General features: G+C 38.5%; 1 protein-coding gene across 3 annotated transcripts in view; it reads right to left on the minus strand.

The window, feature by feature from the left end:
• The window catches only part of CADM2 (cell adhesion molecule 2), a 671,675-nt gene that overhangs the window by 107,153 nt on the left and 550,313 nt on the right, over nt 1–14,209 (minus strand). The gene's annotated exons all lie outside the window — the stretch shown is intronic.

Below are 14,209 nucleotides of genomic sequence, written 5' to 3' on the forward strand. Positions count from 1 at the left end.
CTTTCCTCTCTGCATGGCACACGTCAGTGTGATATATACTGTCTAAACCTCTCTTTCTTAAAACATGAGGGATTCTGTGCTTCTTTTATTTTTCACCATGTCCCATTTAGTCTTCCAAGTTCAAACTAGTACCAAAAAACCTAGTGAAAATGGTAGAAATAAAGGGAGGTACAGCTGTTCAAACATGTTTGTTGTGAACAAAAATGTATACCTCTATACAATATAGTTTTACAACAAACATCATTAAATCCCCCTAATCATACCCTCCCATCTGATTAGTTTCCATGGAACCAAATTGTCAGGTGCCTATTTCAAAATCAGGGCAAACAGATCCTGTCTCTAATCACATTATAAATAATTGAAAACAGCTCATTAACATAATTTGACCCTAGGCCTCCACTGGAATACTTTGATTCTGATGTGTTTTTTCTCTGAAGGTGATTCTCTCTCTGTAGTTCATGTTATGAACATCTCTTCACCCTCAAAAAGAAGCTGAGTTTGTTGTAATGAAGTCTGTGATCCTTGAGGGACTTATTGTTTGAGTGTAAATTATGTTAACAGTAATAGGAAAGACACTAGTACAGGGAGGGACAAATACATCACTTGCTGGGTTTGTCAGAGGAAGCAAGTGCTACATCAGGATGTGCTACAAGTGTCATTCACAGCCCTTCTAAAAACACTGATACTGCCTTCTTATTTAATCTTTTAGAATGGTGACTAGATGGTTTTAATTACCTTTTATGACTAGAAGTTTTTGTCTATACACGATTTAAAAAGCCTTAAAAGTAGTGCTAGTAAAAAAAAAGCTTTGTTTAACAATGCAATTCTGCATTGGATGCCATAACATTAAATATGTCATTGGATCCATTCAGGGAGAGAGCTACGACTGTGTGACAGAGCAACTCTTCACACTGTGATCAGTGAGCTTACCATGAATGCCAGCTTTCACCTTCACAAACCCTAAGCAACACAAAGAACACGTCTTACTAACTACTCACCAGTTCGGAAAACACTCCCTCAAGCTCCAGGCAGCCCACAGAACAAAATCCATAGGCCCTAGCTATGGTATAGCATCCATGTCATGGCTGCCAGCTCATTTGGCAAAGGCACTGGAATGAGGCGTCTCTGCTTCTGTACGGGAAATTCAGTTGGGATTTCTAGGAATAACAGGAGGATTCTCATATACTCAGCAAGCAGGTTGTGCCTTGTTGCAAGATATGAAAATCTGCTGTGGTTGGCTGGTGAGGCTCCCCGCACTCTTCTCTTGACATAACCTGCTGAGTTATTTCTAACTAGAGTCCCAAGAGCAATGGACCATGATACTACTATCCTGCTCAGATGAACTGGTAGGTTTCTCTCACTGAGAGTTATTGTTTCATGCTGTCTGCATAGCCAGTGATTGCCACTACCCAGGAAAACTCACACATTTTCTTTTGTTACCAAAAGGGATAGACCATGTATTAGCCCCCCACCTTCCTACCGTTGCCCACTGACTGTTCCCAGATCACTGTAAATTCTGATATAATCGTTTCACTGTGTGCAGCAGCATCTCCCGCCTGGATCTACAATACTCAGGTTTACTCTGTCACTTCTAATTAATTTATTTACCCTGTTTAGTTTTTTGCACGCTAACCACCGCTACCTTTTGTACCAGAGTCCAAATCACTATGAATGATTCATTAGAACACACTTTTCTTCTTACAGGTTTAGCTAAATTATGAGCTAGCCGCAGCATGTTTTTACTTCATAGTTTTATTTTATGACCGCAAACCTTCTGAATATTGAAAAGCTTCCATAAATTTCTCTGATATTTTATTGTGGCAGTGAACAACAACAGTTCTGGTGCTATCATTTTAAAAAATGTTATAAAAATCTAACAGTCCAATAATAAAAGATTATTGCTACCTGGTAATAAATGACTGCCAGATGATAAGATTTTTAAAGCATTTCCTGAGAGACTAATTCATTTATTCTCTACCTGTTTTTGCCTGTTTTTTGAAAAGGCATGTTTGCAAAATCTATTTATGTCACAGTCTTCTACATTTTTCATCGTGCTTTTCCTCTTTTATTTCCTTGGAAGCTTTCCATCATTTCCAGATGCCAAGATAAAATAAGCAGATAACTCCAAAAATGATGGTGTATCTACTTCCCAGATTAATTAGCACTGGAGTAAGCACAGGACAGTTTAAGGTATCTTTTTTATCCCCCAGAAACCATGAGAAGATCATAATTTTAATATATAGATTACAAAAAAATTATGACAAAGCAATATATGGATTACAAAACCCCTTGAAAATTCTGTATTCCTACACAATTTTATTACTAAAAAGCATACGGGATTAAGCCTAGAACAAAAAGACTTTCAAAGTAAATTCCAAGGACAAACCACTCTAGTATGTTCAAAAATAAACAACAAATTGGATATCCCAAATGAGATCTGAAAGAAGAGAGAGGAGTACTCTAATCAGCTCTGTGAAAGTGCTCACCATTTTTAATAGCTTTTACACTTCCCAGCTGCCTGCATCCTACAGCTGTGAATCAGCATTCCCCAGAACTGGGCTCCCTTTGTAAATGACAAGTAGCACGGCTTCTGCCTGTGCCCTATTGCTTTGACTAAGCACTTGCAAAGCAAGTCTGCATTGGTAAACGCCATCAAATTACCCTGGGACATACAGCCAGTTTGATGCTCTGCTTCAGAATATAACAAATGACTCATTGCTTAAACAGATGAAAGAAAAACTCAGTATTACGTATCTGACAAGCTATTTTATTAGTAGTGTTTGTGGGTGAGACAATCTAGATCAAATGATTGTGTCAGGGCAATGGTATTTCATTTCAATAAATGTGTTCGACGATACTGTAAAATTAAGCTTTATAATATTTTCTAAATACTTAGCTTTGAGAAAAGTGAAAACTTGGTAACATATCCACATGGATATTCCTTTATCTTCTTTTCACACTCCTTCAAAAACTACTTTACAGTCAAGCAAGACCAGAAGCAGCATATGGTCCCTTTGTAATCTGAGATTCTTTGATGACTATTATGTCATCCTTTATCTCTTCTCTTTTAATTTATTTAAAACAATCTTTGTTGGAGAAAAAAGTAATAACAATTTGTACCAGGAGACTGTAAAAACACCCTCCTGGATGCAAAACAAGCCAAATGGCAATGTGGGGGAAAAGAAAGCTCGATGAATGAAATTTTCCACCCTGACACTCATAATTCAAATGCCTGAATCGAAGCACCAACTTTGCAGAAAACCATTTAGGTTACTAATTCTGTGAACACTGATTACCTGGTACTTTGTTAAAAATATTCCTAGCACCTGTTTCAACATCTCACCTGTCAGTCATACCAGGCCGCTCCAACATGATTGTTAAACTGTGAGCGTAGCACTGGATATATTGGTAGACCCTGCCAGATTAAGTGGTAGACGGAGCTGCACTGTCACCACAGCTCTTGATGTGTGCCCCTTCATGGAGATAGTTAGCACCAGTTACAGCTACTGCCCCTTACAGGGTTTTGCAGGATGGGTCACTGGTTTCTTAGTTATCCCTTAAGTCACATACACACATGAAGGATATGATTGAAAATACATTTTCTTTGGCAACTCTGTTCTGTTTCCTTCAGTGAATGCAAGTGATGAACCTTAGGTTTACAACTGTTACCTTGTTTAATTATTTCTGTCATGCCACTTCTTCAGACTAAACAATCTGTTTGATTTAATGTCTATTGCCTTACACCATGCACTCTCCAACTGATCTATCTCATTTTTGCCATGTCACCTAAGAGGAGTAAGGAAGAAAAGCAAGAGAAAAAAAAGCCTTCTGCCTAAATCACGTATGTTATCAAGAAATACCTAACTCTGAGTCAGAACATGACCTTTCACTGTAACTTTGTCTTCCGCATCCTCAGTTTCTTTTGCTTAAGGCCTTCAGTCTTCTGTTGTGTCTGATTTAAATTATCTTGAATATGGGTTGAGAATTGCAGCACATCCAAAACTGCTGAAAGAGTAAATGAAGAGCTCTGGATGCTCAGCATACCCAAATACCCCTTCAAGCCTTTCTCTGACATTTGTATCAGATACTGGACACTATAAAACTTTATATAAAAATAACTGAGCAGTAGTATCAGGGCATGAAAATTTGATTTCTTCCTTATAAATATATACCACACACTCATGAAGGGCAAACTTCTATTCCTTGGGAGGTCCTGCTAACAATCTCTGTATGTGGTTTTCTCCAAACCGTCTCACCTGCTTCCTAGTCATCAGTTCTGGCAATAAGCAGCCTCCCAAACTGTTCTATAGGGAGGGTCTGGAAGAGCTCTGCCCTCCTGTCGTTAGGCTGACTAGCTGAAGGTGACCAGAGCTGTAACTTGGGGGGTGAGCTATACAGATTCTATAATCATCACTCTCCTTCCAAGATGATTCCATTTGAAATAACACCAAGCCTAGGCTAGGCAAAACAGGAAAAGGTATTTTAAGCATATTTTCAAAGACAGCATGGATCTTATTGGATCTTAGTCATGTACCTGAAATTTTCTTGCTCTGGTTGGGGACCTCACCTGGAACTGCTCAGACAATGGACCTTCATTCAGCTACTCAGTCTTTATTGTCCTCTTAGTGCTACCCAATATAAAGTTGTTATAACACATATATTTTAAAAAATTGCTTTCTGTTTTTTCTGTAAATTCAACCTTTCACTACATATCTCTAACACGGATAATCTAACATATTCACATTATATCCATGTAGGCATTCATCTTATCAAATACAATGCAGAGAAGTGATGTTTTAAATCCCTTTGATAGTAGCTGACTGTTATTTACATGTTACTTAGGAGCTTCAAAAATCAGTCAGCCAGTCTGGGGGATACTGCTTTTGGGGTCTCTGTGATAGATTATTATTTCTGGAACCTATCTCCTTATGTAGAGAAAAGTTTATCATTTCAGGAAATCAGCTGCATTGCCTTTTTTACACTTTTATGCTAATTTTCTGGTCTTTTCAGGTAGATGAACTAACTTGTTCTCTTTCTTATGTCCACCTAAGGATATCCTCCAGCGTCTTGGCTCACTCACTGTGGGGGATTCCTATTGATGACAATGGCACGTGGCCAGTTATGAACCGAATCAACTATGTGACCTCAAAATCCTACAGTGAGCTCTGCAAGGTTCTGTGCCCAGCCTCCCCTTTGGAGAGAAAACAGTTGCTAGCCTGCCAGTGCTCATTAATTTGGAAACATCACCACACTGACCAAAGCTAGCATGTCCACATGGCCAAGCGCTCCGTGGTTCAAACATGCATTTGGAACAGGTTCAGGGATGATCTCACTGTGCTCCATTTCCCAGCGTAGCCATGCCCTCTGTCTTTACAGGCCTTTTATCCTTGGGTTGTCTCTTCCCTATGTCTAAAGGCTTACACAGCTGGAATGGAATTATGCATATACATTTACTTGCTGAACATCCTACCTTTAATATTATTAAACATTCCCTCCCAAACTTCTTTTAAAACCTTCCTGAGCCCTCAAACACACAACAAGCAAACGAAACAACCTGCCCACACTGTATTTTAGTTTCAATGCAGAATAGACAAGTCACTCTGTGGATTTTCCTACAAAGGATTTTAGCAAGAAATAAATTATATTAGATTATATTTCAGTTGTAAGCTATATTTGAACAGAAGCCACCAGATGGGAAAGGTCAGGATTGTGCATTAACCCTTTGAACTAGATACCCCCTTTGAAAGCTGAAAGTTTGGCAGTAAATGGTCCTACAAGTTTTTGAATTATTTTGCATTTAAATTATGGATTTCTTATTTTCATCCATCATTAACCTAATTGATCTCATTTAAACATGCAAATTGTGGCACTGAACTTTCATGTTCACAGATATCATTCTTTACTGTTTACAGTAACTATCCTTTGTGTTTCATTTGTTCCAAGCATTCACTAATATGAAAAGCCTAAACTAGATAATTTTACTTACTAACATGATGTTTACATAATTATTGAGCTAAATAATTAAAAAGAAGAGCTTCTTACTTACTTTTCATTCAATGTGAAGAGGTGAACATGTGCTGAAGCTGTATCTTTCAATTTGCATTCTTATTATTACTATTTTTAACTACATCTTACACCAGTAAATATGGAAATATCCCTATTTTAAGGGATACAGAATGGAAAGCTGGTCACTGAAGTATTGAAATAACATTGAGATATATTTATTGTCCACATTAACATTCACACCATGATTGACGAATAAAAAAACCCAAACAGTTCAGGTAAAACACCAGAACAGTATCTCCACATAGGTGAGTCTTGGGTGGAAACCTCAATGTGTATGAAGGGTAAACTTATCTCACAGCATAACTGGAATATCTTGAAACTTTCTCATTTTCAAGGTCACTGCAGTCCAGCAGAACATCTTCATTGGAAGAGAAAACCAGGAACACATTCAGATGACCTCTGAAGTATGGGAGCATCAGTCACAAGAGACGGTGACTCTTTCAGACTCAGGTACCCATTTAAGAAAACATCTAGCTTTTCCTCATGAGCTTTTAAGGGATTCAAACAGCTGGCAGATTTTCACTGAAGTGAAGGAAATTCCTGTTTTCTTAGGCTTACAAAGATTGCCTATGGTCAGAGAGGAAGGTTTTGTGAGAGACCAAGGATTGCCTGCCCATCGCACAGAAAACACAGCCCTCTTGCTTTTTAAGCAGGAACAAAAAGTGGCTTTAATCAGTAAGACAATCTAAATTGTTAGATGAAGGTCGGATAGAGAAACCCACCTGAAAAGCTGAGATCTAAGAACTCGAGGCCAGGCCTTCTGTTCTGTAGGAACAACGTTGCCATAGCCATGCCCAGGTGATCAAGATGCTGGGTGGTATCTTACACTAACCAGCTACTACCCTCCATTAACTCAGGATGGGAAATATACTTCATTGCTAAGGATAAAGGACACATGTCAAAAACATCCCTGCGATAGACCAGTGCTGGAGCAACACCTAGCACGCTGCTGTCTGAAGCAAAGACATTCTTACAGCACCCACAGTCCTGACAAATCAGTCAAAATTAAAAAAAAAAAAAAAAATGTTCTGGGTTTCCTTCTTGTGCCCTACTATTCATACCCAGCTTTAACAGGTATGCTTAGCAGAAGAGATAAGAGTCTGATAATGACTTTGTGACTTCCAAAAGGTTGGGTCTAGGTAGCTGTACAATACCGACAGCAGACTGTTTCCACAAAAAAAAGAACACATAGCCTAGATGTGTCTCATTCCCAGAGCTGAGTCTAAGAACTCAGAAGAATAAAGCATTAAAGCCAACAAAAACATTAAGAGTGCATCAGTTTGGAACAAAACAATTCTGTCTCCTCAAAGGGAAATTTTCTTTGCCATTTGTTATGAAGAGTATGCAGTAGGATGGACCATGCCAGAGAATATGCCACTGCATCTGTGCCATCATGTGACTCTTGAAAGAAGGCTTAAGCCTGAGATACTGGCCACCTTCCACAAGTTCTAGAGGTCTCTGAGGTATCACAGTTCCAAAACACTCGAATTACTCTAAGATAAAATGCTTATAGCAAAAGAGCAATTTGTGCTAATTTGGAAAATAGAACTGCAAAGCCCTGGATGTGCAAATCTCAAGTGAGTTCTTTGTTTTATGGCCTTAGAGAACTATCCCCTTGGAAATCCAAATCTTTTAACTGTATCAGAAGTTACATAAGAGTTGTGTGCTTAGGCTTGCCGACTACAGGTATAGTCAGATCAACATTTTCCCTCATGGCAAAGCCAAAGCAAGTTTTGGTTCTTATGGAAATCCCAGCTATTTTCACTCCTGACTCAACATACAGTCTACCTGTATTAACTTGAGTTGGCTCAGTATTTTGGGGCCCTGTTAAAAAAAAAAAAAAAAATGAAAAATTGGAAGGCTATGACACCTCATTTTCCTAGTTAGTAAAGCATCTCCTGACCCTGGGACGTATCACTTGCCAGACTGTTCATGCAAAGATTGAGGCAGTGTGTAATTATGCCAAATATTCCCAGATTTTACTTTAGCGCGTGTGTTTTAGGGTGTCACACAGCGTAATCAAGAGATGGTCAAAAGCAAATGAGAATGATCAATAATGCTGTTGACTGGTCAGAAATGAAAGATCAGGATCACTGAAGGAGACATCTTTGAACTCTCTATTTTCTTCACTTTGGAAAAACATGTTGTCTGCCTAGACAGCACAAGCTGCTTCTGAAACAGACAAATGTGCCTTTGCTCCTAAAGCATGGGTACCAGTTAAGTCCTGGGGAGTTCTGGGAGACATAACTCATGCAAAAATAAAGAAACAAACAAACAAACAAATAAATAAATTAATCCTGACGCTAAGGGAAAAAGGACAGAACTCATGCCAAAGTGCCAGAGTAAAAGAATTTTTTTTAAGCACAAAGTTGGCGCAAATAAGTAAAGCAAGTAAAAAGAAAGCAGCTCACTAAACCAAAATTAAAATCTTAAGTATTAGTTGAACAGCTTCAAGAAAACAAGTGGTCTGCCTCAGCCACACAGCTGAAAGAAAATGAATGTGTGACACATATTTTACCCACTTACAGTACAGAAGGACCATATGTAGGCAACAGGGAAAACTGTCCCTCCAGCCTCATTTTTTATCATAGCTAAGAGGTGTCCAAGTTTGTGTGCTTTTGCATGGGCATGCATCTGCCTCTTCCGAGCTACAAAAAGACAGCAAGTCTGCGGTTGAGACAGTCATCCTGAACAGCCACCTAACATATTTAAAATGTCACTAATTAATGAGAATTAAACATTAAGATTTAAGGAAGACACAAGGTTTTTTTTTCTGTAAATGCTATTCTCATATGCAACTGTAAGTCTTTTCTTCATAGACTAAGGGTCTAACAGTCAACCATGCACGACCCTTTTCTTGCCTTTATAATGTCTTGCTTCATGTAGTATTATATGAATGTATATTGTAAGAAATATTACATATAATATCTTTTATTTTCACATATTCACACACAAGTATATAGATATTAAGTTTCATATGTTTTCATATTATTTTTGTTCAGAACATGTAACTGTAGAAACTGTGTTCCAACAAAAACTTGAAACCAGCCAAGTAAAAATAATGGGCTAAATTCTCTTGGTGAGCATAAGCTAGTGCACCTCTTTGATAAAATTACTCTGCTTTACACCAGCAGAAATTCTAAACCCATCCCATTGTCAGAGCAACCTCCATTTGTTAATATATCAGAAATCACAGCAGTACGCTGTTGTTAGACACACATGCACACACATACACACCATTTTCTACATGGCTGCACAAGTGCATTGCTGATTTGCTTATCTGCAGTCTGCCGCATTTGAAGCATTTTGTTTACTTAATTCAAAATCAATAAGCTTATTTCCCGGACAATAATTCCGACATTCTCTTGGAATAGCTGCTTAATTTTAAAGTCAAGTTCAGACCTTCATTGCAAAAGAATCTAATAACCCACAAATGAAGAAACAGCCTGTTTGCACAACCACTGTTGGAACAGCCTGTAGAAGCAAGGTAGCTGATGGCTACAGAATGGTCAGACTGACAATCTGCACATCTATGTCTGCCAATATAGAATTTAATAAAAATTGCCTCTCCAGGCACTTCTTTATATAACACATATTTAGCTTATTAGTGCTGTCATTTGGGAGCGTGGTCAGCTTTTGAGCAAAATCTCACTGAATCCATTAACACGGATCACATCACAGCTGCCATTTTAGAATCGCGATGATTAGGCTTGAAGTTCAAATGATTTGATTTCACTTTAAAGCTTCAAAAGCAGCCTCTGGGGCAGCCTTATACAATTAATTTTTACTGAGGTCTGCTGGGTAATTTACTGTAGTCAGAGAATCTTCACTAAGGTAAGGTAATTGCCACTGGGTGATTTTACGGCACTCTGTTCAGTAGGAAGCAATGTGTTGGCTGGCTTCTGCTCAGGTAAGACCTGGAGGAAAGTGAAGATGCTGCTTCTGTGCAACAGCACGTGTCTGAGACATGGAGGAGGAATGAGCAGAATGCACTCACTTCCCAGATGTGGACCACAAGTTCTACTTGCCCTCAAAATGTCTTTTCAGGAGTATGCGTGAGGACTCGCAGTATACATCCTCACAAATACCGTACTGAGAAGCTTTCAAAATTGAAGTACTGCACCTGTGATTCTTTAATACAGGAACAAAGAATGCATTCTTAGTTTAGTCTGAATGCAGAAGTAAACAATGAAATGAAATATCCCTTTGAGATTTGTATTTATCATTTACAAGAAGCACTTCCTAATAATCAGTGGCAGCTAGGCTGACAAGCAAACTTCAGAGCAAAGCCACGGGGGATACAAGTCTATTTTAGGTTTCCTGTTGACAGTAAGGGTCAGGGGAAAAATAAACTCGGCAAGCAGTGTCATGCAACCACAAAACCTCTGCTGGCCAAGCAGAAACTAAATTATGGCTAAACCTTTCAGCACACCAGAAAGACCTGGGCAATTGGGCTGCACTGCAGTACACAGAGCATGACATACAGATGAGCAGGATTAAGCACAAGTGAGACGTAAAATAAATTAGTGATAAATAAAACTCAAAAGGCTGGAGGAGCTAATTATCCCACAGTCTGGAGTGGGGTACAGTATGCTTACCCCAAAAGCATCCCTATTAGTTTAATATTTGAAGCCTGCCAAATTAATCTGGAAAGCCCTGTGAAAACAAGAGCTGATCAAAAAAAAAAAAAAAAAAAGGCAGCAGAAGGACTCAGACATTATTATTGTTACATACACATATACATTTTAAAAGAAAATTTAAACTTTCTTATCTTTAAAGTTTAGTCCTCACCTTCACTTCATGCAATGTAGTACTACCGGAGAAAGCTGATTTGTTTGCTCTGTCACACTAATAAAAGGTAAGATTTGTGTAAGGGGAAGACGGAACATAGTATATTCCATATTGATATCACTGCTGATGGCATTACTGGCTTTCATTTTGTTAAGTTTACTTCCTGTTAAAGAACAAAAGCAGCTGTGTGGACTCATAAGCACCTCTACCTACATCACTCCATGGACTCATTACAAATATCTGTTTCACACAGTCTCATCGTGTAGGACAGAATTAATTTTATTCTGTCTTTCACTACGCATAAATAAAAACTTGTCATGCCAACCATTACGTTGCTTTCCTTTTTCTTTACCTCTCATCCACTGGATGCAAAAACAATCTTGTAATTCCTACTGTTCTGTTGTTTTCCTTTTCCTAGCCTGTTTTTGGGTTTGGGTTTGGTTTTTTTTTTTTGGTTTTGTTTTGATGAAGCCACAAATGTTTTGTTCATTGTCAGGGGCTACTTGCTTAAAAGAAAGATGACTTTTTTACTTTCAAGCATGATTATACAGGACAGAAATGGCTAGACAATGTATTATTGCCTTTTGTTTCCAACCTGTGATGATACACTGATAATTTGTAAGGAGCATCCATGTACCACAGATAAAACTTTTCAGATTATAGGAAGGAGTTTAAAAACCAAGTGCAGTTCTAGTGGGTGATGCCCCTTCATTGTGCATCTGTTCTCTGCCAAACTGATGCTCATCTGTGCTGTTCTGTTTGACCGTTTTAAGGTACTTTATCATTCTCCTATAGCTTCTGCTCATCTGAAATACCCCTGGGACATTCAGAACAAGCACCCTATGGAGCAATGCCATGCTACCTGGTTGTGATTTCGGAGCCTATACAGGACTTCAGATTAACAAATTCTCCTGACTTTTCTCATGGGTTCCCATAATTCATCTATTTTGTTAGCACTATATTTGAAGGGCTGTCAGGTGGCATTGAGGATATATTGGGTCAGCTCACACTGGGTCCTGTGAGCATCCCTCTCATTAATACAAATAGGATGTCTCTTACATGTTTGGAGTCTTATAGATTGATGGGAAAAAAGTTAGCACTTTCCAGTAATACCCACAATGATGGTGCACAGTACCAGGAGAAAAAAATCAGGAGGTCCAGTTCCAGTGCAGTGTACTCCATTCAGTCTTAGCTATTGTTCTAGTAAATCAGCCTTCTCCTCTTTTTTCCTTAAAGGCTTTCTACCGAACCACATCATTAGTTCCCTGAATCTCCCCTTTTTATAAAGTTTCCTTTAGAAACTTCTCCGGTATAAGACCTTTGAGTATGTTGACTGAGTTGAGTATATTGAGTATGTATGTAGGTGGTAAGGAAAAGGACAATAATTGCCAGTTCTTAGTCTTCTTCTCACGAATAAAAAAATACTGCTTTCTCCATGGTTTTAAAAGGTATCTCCACGCTCTCTTCTAAACTTGAGCTTCTTTTGGCACATTTCTCACTTATCTTTCCATATATAATGGCTCTATACTAGTGCTGGAGAGTATTAAACTGATTGGTAGAAAATGAGCAAGCAGGAATGATAGAGAATAATTAATTACTTGTGCACTGTGGCTTTTGGTAAGCTGGCAGTCTGAGGGGGAAGTAACATAAAGGACATTAGTAATTGTAAACACCCAATGAAGTTTGTCCTTGTTAGAGAAATTCAGTGAACGCACAGATGAGAGAAAGGTCATGTTCAAAACGAAGCAACAGGCATAGAGGAAGAGACACCCCACTGCTATTTAGCAAGGTAGTATCTTGCTACCTAGGGTGCAAATCAGAAGGAAACAACAAATGTTAAAGAAGCTTTATATACGAGAGCCACAAAAAAGCTTGTTTGCCTTATGATCTTTCGATGGTGGCACCAAGAAGATTCCTGCCTTTACCTTGAATCACATCACATTTCAGCCACTGTGACTTAGTTTAAACCTTGTATAGCTGTCATGTTTCTGTATCTACTGTTTCATTCAATGTGGTTCATCTCCTGTAGTGCCACCACCTTGAGCAGGGTAGCGGAAGAAGAGCAAGCAATTTGGAAGTGAAAGCATAGGCCAGCTCAGTGGCCGATGGCTGTGGGATTTCAAGTTCAAGGAAATGAAGCTGTTAAGGGTTCATGTCTCTAGTACAGATGCCATTTGAACATATTAGGGGAGGCAGGTGTTTATAGCCATTTGGTAAAGAAAGGCTTTGATGCCCCTCAGTAAAATGATGGGTAGAATGTTTCAGAAAACAGTTATTTTCAGTAGATTATTACTTGTGGATGCTAATCCACATCCTCTTCATTTGCAGACTTTTTTGCAGATGGAATTTTTAGCAATGCTGTCAGCTTCTATGCATGGAGTGCTTTTGCCATTACTGCATTTTGCATGTGCTGAGTCTCAGATGCTCAGATAGAAATATCCCTGTTTAGAAACACATTTTATATGCCAGCAGTCCTTGACATGGTATCTCAGGAGCTAGTTGCAGCAACTGGAAGCTTGTCTGCTTTATGGACAAACTTGTCTGCTTTGTAACAGGTTGATTACCCCTACCCTAGGAACAGATTCATGAAAGGTCTCTCCCCTTCACCTGGTCTGACAATATTTCGCAGATGCCTGGTTTTGTCTGCTGGCAATCAAAAGTGCAGGTGTTCTGCAGAAATCCAAATAGCTGTCCCCTTAAGAATGGTGGGTGTAATGCAAGTGATTATGAAAATGTCATCTGATGGTGAAAAAGTGTTCACCTGAGTGTCCCACAGTTTATAAGTGAAAAAAAAAAACCTGACTCAAAGGACAACATGACTTCAGAGTGTAACGTACAGATACACAGGCAGGTTCATTCAGCTTTGGAATGATGCACTGTGGAAAACATCGTTTCCAGAAATCCTGTTTGAAGAAAATAAACCAGTATATAGAAATACTGGATTATCTAGAATAATATCCTGTATAGACAAGGCCTAAAAATAAATTCTAAAGGGCTTTTTCTCCTGGACTTGTGTTATTAATAGCATTACACAGAGATTCATTAGCAAGATTCAAAGTTACTGAGGCAGGCTACTGTGAACTTTGTTTCTTCATACCCTTGTTTCAGGTTTCTAGATACTTTCAAGGAAAATTGTGAGCTACTATGATTTTGATTTTTAAGAAATCTTTCACATTGCTAGAATGACAAAGATAAAACACAAATGCATTTCCTCTCTACCATTTCTCAAAGCAAATCAGCAACTCAGATTCAGTGTTTTCACTGGTAAAGCTCTCATTAAACTTTTTAGACTTCTGTAAAAAATAAACCCCAAAAAACCAAAACCCATCAACCAACCAAATACAAACCAGAG

Source organism: Falco peregrinus, chromosome 4 (assembly GCF_023634155.1).
Source record: "Falco peregrinus isolate bFalPer1 chromosome 4, bFalPer1.pri, whole genome shotgun sequence".
NCBI lineage: Eukaryota > Metazoa > Chordata > Aves > Falconiformes > Falconidae > Falco > Falco peregrinus.